Raw genomic sequence first — 12,687 nt, 5'->3', positions numbered from 1 at the left:
TGTAATGTGATTTCATAAAGAAACAATTCGTATAAATCAAAAGGTTTTCATACATTTAAAGAAATCGTGTCCAGAGATAACAGTTTAATTTCAATTAAGAAGAACAAAGGAACACAGATAAATCAGTTGTAACAGCCTTGTGAGTTTATCAACACTCAAATGTTATTACTCAACAGTGTAATTATTCATAATGAATTTGATAACAATCCTATATTTGTATCAGAGCAAAGAAGCATCAATAGAGTTGGCGCACCACTGATTCTTGAACCTCTATTACAGATTATACACTATGCATTTCGGGGATGCTGTTGCCCCTTCTTCAGTTGAGATGTTATCCTTTTCAGTATCTAATAAGGTAATAGATGAGGGAAAATGGGTCAACACTAAAAGCAATATCCTTATTTCATTACATTTTGAAATTGATTGATTATTTAAATTAAACTGATTTCACGACTAATACTTCATTGTGAAAGATGAAATAAAACACCCTATTTTCTGTGTTCTCTTTTTTCTATTTTCAAATTTTTAATTATAAGGGTAGGCATTGTATATGTAAATCCAATTTACCTTGTGAAGTTGTCTCATTTATTCCAAGGATGTTGATTCCGGTCCAAAAGCAACTTAAAGCCAGTCATTCAACCTGAATAAAAATGGGGGGCAAATTGTCCTGGTCATAAAGCCATACTCTTGAACGTCCTGCGTTCATTATTAGTCTTGCAATGTTTACTTTGCTTAGTACAATATTTATCGCTTACCACAGGAAAGAAGGGAAGGTTGTATTAACAGCCTCCTGTCCTGTGCCAGTGTTTTCTGTTAAAAGTCAAACCTCAGGCCATGCGCGTCAGGGCGCAGGATATGCTCTCCAATCATTATCAATAAATGTTTGTGGTAAATAACATCCGTCAACTATAATCCGAAACGCTATGCAGCGATTCAACAAGAGTCATCTGCTCCGATCTAAATGGCAAAGTAGCTCTAATTTATAATTCCCAGAGATGCCTATATGCAAATGAAGTACTAATTGTACTCACCTCTAGTTCGATTAAAGAACGCTTGACGCAGGATACGGCAACTGGCTGAAAACCGCTTCACGTCCTGAGCTGGCGTGATATTGTGCATGCACTCATTCACGTGACTGCTCGTGTCACATGAGCCGTGCTTCACAAGCATTGTTGTGAATAACTTGTTAATGATGGCGGTCATGTTTACATATATTTCTTGTTCATGGCAAAGGTCATTTATAATGTTGCAAGGCTGAAAAGAAAAATGTTTACACTTTACTCATTCACGTGACTACTCGTGTCATGTGATCTGTGCATCACAAGCATTGTTGCGAATGACTTTTTGATGACAGCGGCCATCTTTGCATTTATTTCTTGTTTACAATGAAAGTCATTTATTGAAAAGCAACTATTTTCATTTTACTATGTGTTACCAAAAGCTCCCAGATATTGTGTTCATATTTAAATATACAGGAAATTATTTAATTAAAGCCCTGTGGCTGCCACTATTAATACATATTCTTTGTTTATAGCAACCATCATGTGAACACATAACTATTTGCAAAAAATGAAACCAAGTTTGCTAAACCTTACCTGATGTTCACAAGGTCTCTCAAGTATTCCTTTAATACGGTGTCCGGTCAAATGGTCGAATCAAAATGGTCGAATGACAAAAGGGTCGAGTAAAAATGACTGAAAACAAAAGGGTCGATTTTTTTTTAAATGTATATTTTTTTGTTGCTTTAGTATAGGTAAAAAAAAGGTGTTTTTACACCAAAAAAAAAATCGACCCTTTATTTCGGTCATTTTGACTCAACCCTTTTGTCCTTCGATAATTTTGATTCGAACATTTGACCTATAACACTTTAATACCATGTCTATTGATGATTTCTTTATCTAATGCAAACAGTTAATTTAAAGATTTCAGCCATTTCAAAATACCTTATTAATCATGACCATATTGAGGATACAGTAGCTCAGCATATTTGTAATTTAAATGGTAACTATCTGTACAAAATGATACTGTCATTTTAACATTAATTGTTAATATATAAGAATACACAATTATGTTCGCTCAAACTTCTTTTTGAATTTATCATTGTGTATTTTCTCCTGCCAACTGCACTCCCAGAAGTTACAAGATGCATGAGAGATCAAATTCCAAATTCATGCCTCTTGGATTCAAAGATTCAAGGCGCTCTATCCAGAATATCTCTTTTTTGATGAAGTAAATTAATTAAATTACCCCCTCTTTTTGGACATTACACATGTTCTAAAATGATAAATCTCATTTGTGCTACAGTGTGTTGAGCCAAGTCAAAATGTTGTGCAACTGGTGAATGAAACTGATGTATGCGTACATTAGATTTATGCTCTGTCCACTTTATTTTAGCTTTGCTTGTGGTAAGACCTACATAGGAAAGACCACAGGGGCATCTGATTCCATAAATCACATTGGACGAATCACAAGTTGTAGTGTGTCTTACTTCAATTTTTGTGCCAGTGTATGGGTGATTAATGTAATTGCCTTTTATAATGTTGTGGCAGTTATTGCTGGGTAGAGTTCCTTTGAATGTTGCCGTCACTAAATAATCTCTTACTGATTTACTTCTTTTGTATGCAAATGTTGCTAATTGTTCAAATAGGGGAGATAGTGTCTGGTCCATTTTCAGAATTTCCCAATTCTTTTTAATAATTCTTTTGATTTTTACACTCAGTTGAGAGTAAGGTGTTACGTAAACTTGTTTTTCTTCATCAGATTTACAAACAGGCGTTAGTGCTTTTTCTCTGGTTACTGTTGCGATCTTCTCTTTGGCTTCTAATATTGTTGCCTCTGGGTAGCTTCTTTCAGCAAATTTAGTATGGAGATCTGTTGATTTATTGTCAAACTCCCGATCTTTGGATATAATCCTCTTATATTGTAGAAACTGACTGTACGGTATGCTCTTAATTGTACGTTTCGGATGAAAACTAGAAGCCAAAAGGATGCTGTTTCTATTTGTTTAGACCGTAGATTCCAAATTATGATCCTTTATATACAGTTCAACATCAAGAAACTGAATTTTACTTGTACTGTGCTGAGTGGTGAAGCTTATTTGTGGAGCTAGTTGATTCATAAACTCAACTGCTGCAGTCTCCATGTCTTCTGTTCCTTCTGAGGCCCAAAGCACAGCACCGGCTTCTCACTTCACCACTAAAACTCAGTACATCCTGTCCTCTCTCTCCTCCTCCTCTTCCTCTCCCTCTACCTCTCTGAGCCCCTCTCCGGCCACCTCTCCTCCTCTGTTCTCCTCTTTCCCTGTGTTCACTCCTGACAATGTTTCTAGACAAGTCTGGTCTATGAAAATATTGTCCAAGAAGATGCTCCCCTGCTCATCCAGAACCATCAAGGACTACATCGACACCCTCATTCCAGCCTTGGCCGATTTCTGCAATCACTCTTTTGCCACTGGAACATTTCCTTGCCCCCTAAAGCACTCCCTTGTGCGCCCCCTTTTGAATAAGCCTTCTGCCGATCCTTCCTCTCTGGCAAACTACTGCCCGATCTCTATCACTCCTTTCCTGGGAAAACCTCTGGAAAAGCTGGCCATCTCCCAGCTTACTCTCCATATTGAATCTGTTGGTTGTCTCCATGACCATCAGTCTGGCTTTAGAGCATCCAGAAGCACAGAAATTGCTTTCTTGAACACCCATGAAGACCTGCTGTCAAATCTCGACTCTAGCCTTCCTTCTGTCCTCATCCCCCTCGATCTTACCTCTGATTTCGACAGTCAACCATGCCATACTGATCAATTATCTCTGTAACAACCTGGGCATCCTGGATCAGGCCCTAACCTGGTTGACCTCCTTTCTCTCCGATCGACCCTCCCAGGTACTGCTGGGGTCCTTTCCACATTTGTTGTTCCCCAGGGCTCTAACCACTCACCTTGGCTCTTTAACCTTTACTTGGCACCACTGGCCCATCTCATCTCTAGCTTCTCTCCTAACCTTCAGTGTTATGCGGGTGACACACTGCCCTCCTTCAGGCTCCCCGCAGGCTTCTCTCCTCTCTCGCTTATTCCCGATTAAATGCCAGCCGATTTTGAGCTGGGCACCTCTGTCTCAACTCAGGATGCGAACATCACAGGCCATCAGCATGTCCTTTCTTGGCCTCATACAAAATGGAGCCACGGGGCAGGGACATGGATAGCACTATTTGCCTACTTCTGTGCCCTAGAGGGCCTGGATATGTGCCCTGGGTGTGGGTGCTTCTCCCCCCTTGGGGGTTATATCACCTCGCATGGGGTTCACCTAACTTGGAAGAGCCTAGTGGGTGGGATAGGCTAATTTCCATCCCAACATCCCCGTTCGTTACTTCTACAGTAACAAATTCACCCCTGCCCCATATTTTCGCTCATTTGCTCATGCTTCTGTTTCTTCCCAGGCTGGGGTACCCTTTATGGGCATCCATGCTCTACATACGCTTCTCAAACTTTCCCTGCGTTGTGCATACTGTTCAGGTGTACAGGTCATGCATATGCATACTCCATCCCCCTGCTAAATCTACCCACACTTCCATGTAATTCTCGGGGTCTGGTGGGGGTGTAATGGTCGTGTGACATAGAGTGTCCACCTCATCCCCATGACCATGATATATTGCAACCATACAATATTTAGGATCATCATTTTGCTCTGTCTGGATTTCTACTTCCTGTGTATCATGAGTAGAGTCCTCCTCTAGATAACTTCTCAGCTGAGACGTATCTATATCCTCAAGCACCTTCATGAGAAACAAGGTGAGTGAGGCTGAAAGTTTGCTGGAAATGTAGGGTCCAATGTGTTTTTTATAAGAGAGGGATCCCCTGGGCATGTTACGACTGGATGGATTAATGCCCTGTGACATTGAAGCATTCACAGCTAAAGTCACAAAGGGAGTTATCTCTAAACTGACTTTTTTCACTGCTTCAAGTAGAATAGAATCCAATGGTGAACAAGATTTCAGCTGCAGAATAATGTTAGAAGTTTGATTCTCAGTAATGGGGTCACATGTTGCAAACGTTAGACCATTAGATGAAGACATAGACCCCAAAAGGAAAGAAGCTACTATGTTAGCATCTTATGAAGCAGATATCTTCTTCCTTATATTACTAATGTTGTCAATGAAAAAAAGAGAAAGAGAATCACAGAGAATCTGAGAAGGAGACACAAAAGAAGAGATTATGCTAGGAGACAACAGTTCCCTAACCACAGTAAATAACTCTTTAGGTTGATTTAAAGCCATGGAGCTACAGGTAGCAAAATATGAAGTTTTAGCTGCTTTGAAAGCTTGATGATACTTTAGGTGGCAAATCTTCAGCAAGGTGTTATCCTCTGATCGATATGCTGAATGCCAGACTCGCTCTAATTGCCTGTAAGAAAGCTTAGTAGAGCGCAGTGAGTCCTTGAACCATGACAGCTTTTGATGACAATAAAAACCTGACAAAGGCATATGTACCTGGGATTTTGGCAGTAATATCTGGTATATGATAGCAATAGCTGCCGTATATTGTGAGCACCAAAACATATGATAGCAATTTGTAACAAATGATGGTACTCCCATGTTATCGCACTTCAGTAGTGGGCATAAAAACTGGGGCTGTCCTTTTATAATTAATGTCTATATCTGATATACACATTTTGATGATGCTTTCACAACACCAATGCTTTGCTGTTTGCAATTAATTTGATGATGATAATGAAGTAGGTGTTTATCAATTAATAATTGAATTCCATGCCTCTCCAACCTGTTATTGTTGGTATTAGCATAATTGACCTAAAAACATTTGACCTAAAACATTTGATCCAATTTTTCTTTACCTTTTTTTTTGTCAAATTCTACTAAATATATATATGTGTGTGGGGAAGGGTAGGAAAGTGGGGGGGAGGGATTGCGGGCGGTCTCCCTCTGCATTTTAGACAAGAAAAAAGGTCAAATAAATTCGATCAAATGTGATTAGGTCAAATGTTTTAGGTCAAATAGAACCAAATCTTATTTTTGCATAGAGAATTCCAAAATGTGTCACACGGCAGGCCAGTGCAATTCTTTCAATCTCAAGACTCATAGTGATCATGATTTATTTTTATGTTACGTTATTGGATTTTTTACCATGCTCCCCTGCTATTTACATGGTCTCTTGGCACTGCTGTCGAGCATTGTCGAATAGTAACTCAAATGTAAGTCCAAAAGCTTAGTAGCCTAATAATAGAGTAAAAATATTGTATTGCTTTTGAATGCGCATTGCTTTATCATAAACGGTTTATGAAATTGCATGCTTTGTGTCTCATCATCTCTAGGACTCATTGGCGAGCTGGAAAGCGAGAATTCCATTGAAGAAGACTTGCCGAAGCCTGACATGTAAAGAGGAAAGAAGCAAGATTCTTTGCCCCTCCCACCGGGGCTCTATTTATCACCATGCATTTTGGAAATATGGATTTTCCACTACTTCTCATGGTGTCCCTTAAGCTGTGCTTTCTCCGTTTATCAAAGTCTCATTTTTATCAATGATCCGCTCACTATGCCTCCTTTCCCTCTGCTAGTCTGTTACTTCAATTTGTCCTTTCATCCTGCTTTCATGCTGTTTTTGTTTTCACTGAGCAAACCATCTTTCTCTCCTGGTTCTCCCATGTTCACCTTCTTTTACTTCTCCTTTTAACCAGAAATTTGGAAGCTGGACATGTCAATTCGAAAACATTTTAGTATTTTGCATTCACTGCAAAAACAGCTGTGATTTCACTGCATAAACAGCTGTGTTTTCATTTTACCAGTCAGGGCTCTGCAACCTTTGTCTCTCCAGATGTTTTAAACGACAACTCCTTTGATCCCGCACCATTGATTATGCTGGGTAAGGATGATGGGGTTATAGTCCAAACATTTGTAGAGCCAAAATGTGCAGACCCCTGTTATAAGTGTCATAAATGATGCCTTCCCCCTTTTACCATTAGATTTTTTCCTTTTATTTCTCTTTCCCTTTATATTATTTATTTTTACCTCCCCATCTCCCAAAACTTTGGAATATAATTCTCCCTTGCTTAACTTTACTTCTCTTCTTCCCTCTCGTTCTCTCTCTGTTTCTATACATCTTTGGCTCTTTTTATCCCTTTACCGTTTACCCTTAGCTCTATCTGTTTCTCTCTCTCTCTCTCTCTCTGTCCTTCAATCATTGGTGTCTCTCTGTGTCCTTTCTATCAGTTTACCTATTTCTGATGTTTTTTAATCTGCTTAGAATCACATGCTGTGCATAGTCCGACATCCAGTGGTCACTGCGGAGTATTGCATTTTGTTTTTCATAGTCGAAAAGGGGATGTCGGCAAGGCGTGTCTGTAACACTATCCCTATAGTGACGTGCAGTGTGCCCCCAATCCCTCACGCGTCAAGGTCCCTCAGATTGTTTTTTTCCACCAAGATATTGGTCGCCTTTACATGGAGCTCCTCGAGAGACATTGCAAAAACATTATTCGACCTTTGGTCGTTTATTAACTTATAACCATATTATTACTTTACACCGCTCCTTCGGCCTCATAGCTGCGAAGCTGTTCACCGCCGATCAAGATCTCCGACGGCGGTGCCTTCGACGGAGGAGGTTGTTCGGCGTTCGCCGAACACGTGGCCTGGCCTCACCAGCCAAATACAGTAGGGAGTGTGGGGTCGTGGGACATTTATTGTTTCTCATTGAGAATGCCTTTCTCTTTACCCTCCTTTTCCTTTGGGGTTGTTGTCACATGCAATCGGTTCCTCAGCTATGGAGAGAACACCCTTTAGGTTTTGCCCGCGTTGCAAGGGCAAGTTTACCTGGAAAGACAAGCATAAACGGTGTAACCGTTGCTTGCCCCTCGACCACAAAGAAGACGGCTGTGCGGCCTGTCAGCATCTTAAGCCAAAGACTTTAAAAGACCGCAGGGTCAAAAGGTGGGCAGCCTACTCCATGTCTAGGTCTGATTCATCACCCGCCGGCGCCGCTGCCGAAAGTGACGAGGAATGTGATAACCCGACGTCCGTTTCGGAAGTCGTAGACCTCTCTAAGGAGCGTTCACGCTCCTCGTCTGTCCCTGGCCCTGACAGGCTTGGCTCACGCCCTGCTTATGGGGATGAACACCCCGGCGACACTGACACACACAAAAAACACTCCCATAAACACACGACCCACGGCTCTTCCTCGTCGAAGACAAAGAGAGCATTAGCGCCAACGGAGATGCAGGTCCTACCGGTGACCTCCTCAGACCGTAATAGTCTTAAGCCCCCCTCACAACCACAAATGCGACTAGCGACTGGGCTACCCCCAGATAAGGGCACTATCACTAACCCGCCAGACGACGTGCACCGTCAGAGAGTGCCCATCGGTGTAGACAAGCGACGCCTGTAATGTCGACGCCAGAAGTACCCTTGACAGACAGTTTAGTTGTCGAGAGCCTGGCGCAGATTATTTCCGCCGATAGCCAGAGACGGACGGCAAAAGAAACGTCGGTCACCACTCACAAGGCCCGGGAGACGCCGAAAAAGTCAGAAGGAAGGCAGGAACTGCCCCTCCGTCGAGAGGGACTCCTAGCCTACCAGAAGGCTTTCAGAAGGCGAGGGGAACCTTTCTTCGATGTTATGGGATAGGTCAAAGTGTTTTCAAACTGAAAGCCCTCCCTTTCTCCCCCCCTGACCGCTCTGGGGTACCTCATGAAACCCTAGAGAGACTCCAGTTTTGTATGTACAAAATGGAGAGGTTTATGGAGACTCAGAACCTTCCAACACCCAAGAGATCAAGAGAGGGACCTCACGAGGATCCCAGGGCCAAGTACCCTAGGCTGTTTGATCCCCCCCAACAGGATGTAGATTTATATGACCTCACTGGAGGGGACCCCCACTTTCAGGAGGATGACAAATTCTTAGGCAATGAAAGGGAACAAAACCTAGAGGAGGAAGGTTTTGAAGATAACCCAGATATGGGTGATGGGGGCTTTGGAGAAGACCCAGAAGAGGGCGCTTCACAGCCCTGGCAGCCCCCATAAGTGTTTTCAGACCCTGACGCCCTAAACCTGTCCCCCCCCAAGGACTCACCTATTAGGAATACGTCCCCTATAGACGATCAACCTACCTTTAATGCACTACTACACAAGGCAGCAGCGCATTTCGAAATCGAGACTGGGGAAATTTCTCCTGACATAGACTTTGTAGAAAAGATCATCAAGGAGAAACCCCCTGTCAGCCAAACCATTCCCCTTCTCGCCTCAGTAAAGAGACAAATTATTCCTTCACTACCTACACCCACGTTGATCAGAGGGGTCAACCCGAGGATAGAAACATTATTTAGTCCTTCCCCATCGGACCCGTTATACATCAGGGGCCACTCTGTACCAGACTCCTTAATGGTGACAAATGCAAAGAAAAGAGCAGGGGTCCCGCTGTCAACTAGCGAGGCACCACCAGATAAAGAGGGTAAAAAATGGTATGCCCTAGGAAAGAGAATTACAGCCTCGGCTGCCTTTTCCGCAAGAATTGCCAACAACAGCTCTTTGCTGGCAAGTAACGCAGATGCACAATGGAGCAAACTACATAAGGACATCGAGGAGGTACCGGAACCCCTACGTACTCGGCTTCTAGCCACAGTTACTGAAGGGACCATAGTCAATCAAAGCATTATTAAAAATACTCTGGATGCTGCAGAAACGGCTGGCCGTTCCCTAGTCCAAGGAATCCTCCTCAAACGCCATGTATGGCTACGTATTTCAGGCTTTAAACCTGAAACACAAGCGTCTCTAATTAACAAACCAATAGAAGATGCCAACCTCTTTGGTAAGGCGGTGGATGAGGCACTAGAGACCGCAAAGAAGGAATTTGACACCATCAAAACCCTAGACCAAATTTCAAGGCCTCCCAACAAACGTGGTTATCGCAACAAACGCTTTTTTCGAGGCCAACGCCAGCAGCAACAACAGCAGCAGCAATACTCTGCAGGTAACTGGTCCTCTAACCAAGGCACCAGTGGACAATACAACCAAAGAGGACAACGCCGTGGCAAGGGAAGAGGTTGGGGTCCCACCCCTAGAGGTTCCCAAGCCACCAACACCAAATGACTCAAAGATTCGTGTCCCCTCCCATGCATCACCCGTCGGGGGCGGGTTAACATCCTTTCTTCCAGCATGGGAGGGTATAACATCAGACCACTGGGTACTATCAACCATAGCCCGCGGTTACTGTATAGAATTCAACAGTTCCCCTACATACAGACCCCCAAGGGGACGACGTATGTCACCAGAACACCTCGCCATCCTTCTTCAAGAAGTGGACCAACTACTAGAAAAGGGAGCTATAGAGGTCTATCTCAGGTAACGGAAGGTATTTATTCAGTGTACTTCCTTGTACCCAAAAAGGACTTAACCATGCGCCCTGTACTAGATCTGCGCCCAGCGAACAAATTTGACAAACATCAAAAATTTCGTATGGTGACTCTACAGGAGGTAATCCCCCTGCTTTCACAGGGAGATTACATGACAACACTGGACATGAAAGATGCATACTTTCATCTTTTAATGTTGCCAGCGCACAGGAAATACCTCAGGTTCATGATAGAGGGCAAACACTACCAGTTCAGAGTGCTACCGTTCGCCATAGCATCAGCGCCAAGAGTATTCACAAAGGTACTGGCAGTGGCAGCGGCCCATCTGCGCAGGTTGTCCATCCCAGTATACCCTTACCTCGGCGATTGGCTCATAACAGGGGATTCTTACGAAACATGCTTATCAAATACCCAAAAGACTGTAGACCTTTTGTTTCAACTGGGCTTCTCCATCAACGAGAAGAAATCCAGTTTAGACCCCAGGCAGATCAAACAATTCCTAGGGGCTCTAATTCGAACAAAGGACGGCCTCGTCTTCCCCTCCAACGAGAGGGTCCAAAACATGCTGTTTCAGATCCCTCAATATGTGGCCGGTCGAGAGGTGATGGTACGCAAAGCAATGCGCTTACTAGGAATGATGGCGTCATGTATTTATTTGGTACCTCACACGCACCTGCGCATGCGCCCAATGCAAGAGCGGCTCAACAGCCAGTGGTGTCAGGCCAATGGACAATGGGACGATCTAGTGGTGGTCTCGCAGGCCTTGGTTCTCTCGCTACAGTGGTGGTCGAAGGAAAACCTGGTAATAGGGAAACCATTTGCCACCCCCGCAGTGGAAGCCACTCTAACCACAGACGCATCCCTCACAGGATGGGGGGCTCACCTATCCCATCAGACTGCTCACGGAGTTTGGACTCCGAGCATAGCATCCAAGCACATAAACTTACTGGAGCTACTAGCTGTGTTCAAGGCACTGAAAGCCTTCAGGCACACCTGCAAGGGAAGACAGTGCTGGTCCTAACGGACAGCACCACAGCCATGTACTACCTCAACAAGCAAGGGGGCACTCACTCTCCAGGACTGTCCAAGCTGTCCCAGAACATCTGGAAGTGGGCTCTCAAACACAACATGTTCCTACTGTCACATGTACCAGGGGAACTCAATCTGCTAGCAGACGAACTCAGCAGAGACTTTTCTCTGCCCTCGGAGTATGAATGGCGGTTACACGAAGACATTGTCTTCAACGTCTTCACACAATGGGGATTCCCAGAAATAGATCTGATCGCAACTCTGGAGAACTCCCAATGCCAAGACTACGCCTCCAGGTACCCCCAGAACCAATCCAAGGGGAACGGTCTATCAATACCATGGTCAGGGAAATTTGTTTACGCTTTTCCCCCGACTCCCCTTCTTAACAAGATAGTGCACAAGATGCACCAGGAACAAGTTACCATGATACTGGTGGCCCCTATGAGGGCCAGACAGCCATGGTTCGCTCACTTGATGGAGATGTCCCTATCTCCTCCAGTGAAACTTCCCTGCCCGTACAACATGCTGTCACAGGACAAGGGCAGGACACTACATCCATGCCCTCAGACCATGAATTTAGCAGCCTGGCTCCTGAGATCATAGAATTTGGACATTTACAACTCCCGCAGAGATGCATGGACATTCTCAGGGAGGCTAGAAAGCCTAACACTTGTCACTGTTATTCTAGCAAATGGAAAAGATCTGTCATCTGGTGTAGGGGAAGGAGCATCAACCCAGTTGACTGCTCTCGCACTCAAATTGCTCTGTACCTGACTCACCTACTAGACTCAGGCTTGGTGTTTAACTCTATTAAAGTCCATTTAGCTGCACTTTCCGTATACACCACTTCCCAACTTTAAGTGTCATGGTGGAAAGTCCCAGTTATTAAAGCCTTCATGGAAGGAGTGAAGAGGATTTACCCTCCCATAGCTAACCCCGCTCCCGGATGGGACCTAAATGTGGTACTAACCAGGCTCATGGGGTCACCCTTTGAACCCATGCACAAAGCAACACTTGAAGACCTCACTCTTAAGACTGCTTTTCTAATAGCTATCACCTCCATTAGGAGAGTAAGTAAACTACAAGCGCTCTCTGTACTAGACCCCTTTGTAACAGTTCACAAGGATAAGGTCGTTCTACGCACACATCCTAGGATTGCACCAAAATGTATCTCTAAATTCCATGTCAACCAGTCAATAGAACTACCAACGTTCTTTCAAAATCCTTCAAACTTAGGTGAGAAGAGCCTGCATACACTGGATGTTCGCAGAGCCGTGATGTTTTATATGGAAAGAACTAGACCATTGAGAAAGACT

This window comes from Ambystoma mexicanum, chromosome 10, assembly GCF_040938575.1.
Source record: "Ambystoma mexicanum isolate Mex_15411 chromosome 10, UKY_AmexF1_1, whole genome shotgun sequence".
Taxonomy (NCBI): domain Eukaryota; kingdom Metazoa; phylum Chordata; class Amphibia; order Caudata; family Ambystomatidae; genus Ambystoma; species Ambystoma mexicanum.
Note: the sequence above shows the minus strand (reverse complement) of the source record.